Source organism: Harmonia axyridis, chromosome 6 (genome assembly GCF_914767665.1).
Source record: "Harmonia axyridis chromosome 6, icHarAxyr1.1, whole genome shotgun sequence".
Taxonomy (NCBI): Eukaryota; Metazoa; Arthropoda; class Insecta; order Coleoptera; family Coccinellidae; genus Harmonia; species Harmonia axyridis.
The window spans coordinates 11,226,765-11,229,626 of record NC_059506.1 but is presented as its reverse complement, the minus strand read 5'-3'; positions in this window follow the sequence as shown (position 1 = coordinate 11,229,626).

Below are 2,862 nucleotides of genomic sequence, written 5' to 3'. Positions count from 1 at the left end.
AGTATATCCCAGCCACCCTCCGGATCCAACTCCAATTCCGTGCAACAAACGCTTACAATTCGACCACAAAACTGAATCTTGCAAGAGTTTACCAAAATGCTCAAAATGTCAAAGACCACATAAAATGTCCCAATGCAAAACTAATAATGCTCCTAAATGCCTATCTTGTGGTGCAGAAGACATAGCACATGCACATAGCATGGTCAATTAAATGTCCGAAACACCCTAAAAAACCAATAAAAGGTATTCCAAACACGTTTGTTAAACCACTCAACAAAAAAACAAGAGAACTGGAAGAACTACATAAAAAGACAAGCCGTATCCATGCCCCAGTAACTAAACACAATGAAATAATAAATACTTACAATCGCAAGATAAATAATCCGAAGAATACCGACAGAAATGAACTCATAGTCAAATTAAAAAAGAGATTCATCAATCAATTCAATATAGATACAACAGTTATCTTCTCGGGAAATAGATTTTATATATTGATGTTTGATCTGGAAGACCCTGAAGAACCTTCTCCAACAGAACCAATTAACAACGAAATTAACAGGCAAATTCACATCAACAATTAGGATCCTCTACAATAACATAAACAGCTACATACCAAAAAAACATATTGTGAATAATTTCATTGAAAATAACGATATTACATGTGCCATATTTTTTGAAGCAAAAATCAATCAATCACACGCTATTGAATACCGAAACTGGACAACAATAAAAAAAATTGGTTATACTGTGCAAAATACCAGAGGAGGAAGTATAGTTCAATGTCATACAGCGCTGAAATGTAGTAAAGAAAATGCACCATCCATAAATAATCCTAGTAATGAAGTAATACATTTCTCAATTTCATTTAAAAATGAAAAGTTGCATATTTTTTTGGTATACTTCCATCCATTATGTTCACTCGAAGAGACAGTTTTCACCAAAGCGGCATTGTATAATTACGCAATTGTTATTGGAGATTTTAATGCCAACACAACTGCAAAAAAGAGACAAATCAACAGCTTTATAAGAAATAGCCAATTCAGCAAAGCTGATACAGAACCGACATTTTTGATGAGTGGAAATGCAGACAGTACTCCGGATTTGATACTCTATACAACAAACATAAAAAGAAACATATCTAAAATTGACCTGACTCCCGATCTTGGATCCGACCATCTTGCAATGGTAATCGACTTCAAGATGCACATAGAACCTGAAGTGATAAGAGAAGAAACAGCTTATAACTATAAAATGAATAACATGGAAAAGGTTAATGAAGAAATTAATGTGTTCCTAGAACAATATGAAAATACACATATTGATGAAGATTATATTGAAGTATTCATCGAACGTCTATCAGAAACCATCAAGAAACATACTCCAACTATCACGAGACATCCCTTCCTTCATGAACTGCCCCCATACATAATAAAACTGATTAAATATAAAAGAAAACTTTACAGGGAATATTGCATAAATAATGATGTAAACTTCAAGAGAGATATAAACAGATATAATAAGAATATTCAGCAGATGATACATCAGTATAGGGAAAGCAAATGGATCGATGCATGTCACAAAATAAATGAATCAAAAGGAAAAAAATTTTACCAAGAAGTGAATAAATTGTCTAAATATAAATTTCCACAGAAAATTCCTACTATAGTGGAAAATGATATAGAATATAAAACCGATGAAGAGAAAGCCAAAGTGTTTGCAGATTATTATGGAAACATATTCAAATTTGGTGAAGATAACGCCACTTTGAAGAACTATAAAACTACGGCAATGAGTCTAGATATCCAGAAAGCTTTTGATACCATGTGGCATAGAGGGCTACTATACAAGCTGTACAAAAATAAAGTTCCTTACCAACTCATCAGAATATGTCAACAATTCCTACTTGAAAGAGAATTAGCAGTTAAAATTGGAACATGTATATCAGAGTATTTCAGCCCTGAGCAAGGTACCCCTCAAGGAAGTCCCCTCTCGGCACTTTTGTTCATTTTTTTTTGCCATGATATGATGATATCCGCTGCTGATCCTAACTTGTATATTTTACAATATGCAGATGATACAATATTAATAGCACATGAGAAATCTATCAATGACTGCATCAAGAATACAGAGCTGCTCGCCGAGAAAATATGCCTGTGGTTTCAATTGTGGAGAATGAAGATAAATGCAGACAAATCCCGTTTTATGATATTCAATCACAGAATATCCCCAACATCACAAACTGTCCGTATTAATGGAGTAAACATTAGGGCATCAGCTTCAATGAAATACCTGGGTGTGCAAATTGATAACAAACTGAACTTCAACTTACAGACCAAAACAATAAAGAAGAAAGTAATATCTAGGCAAAGTACTTTTCTAAACTCACGCACAGAAGAAAAGGAATTAATTTAAAAAATGTCACCAAAATATATAAAATTATATGTCGGCCCCTAATAGAATATGCGCATCCAATATATATAAATTGCAGAACACCAGCATTAAAAAATCATCAAGTGGCAGAAACAACATCCCTTCGAATTATCTCAAGAATAAGGCACCCCAACAATATTTTGCACAACCCACCTAATCAACTATTATATTCGTCAACTGGGATTGAACCAATAATGAGTAGATTCACTGAACTGAACAAGAAATTCCTTCCATATGTGTCGCACAGAGTAGACGTGTGTATGTTCTGTTCCTTGAAATCTTACCTCAAAACAGTAGTTTCAGTAAATTACTATTAACAGCTTCCATTCGATTAATAATCATAGAATTATTATTGAAATCCATAAAATGCCGTTGACAAAAGGACAGAAAGATGAAATAAGACAATGTATTTTGGATTGTTTTGTCGAAGTT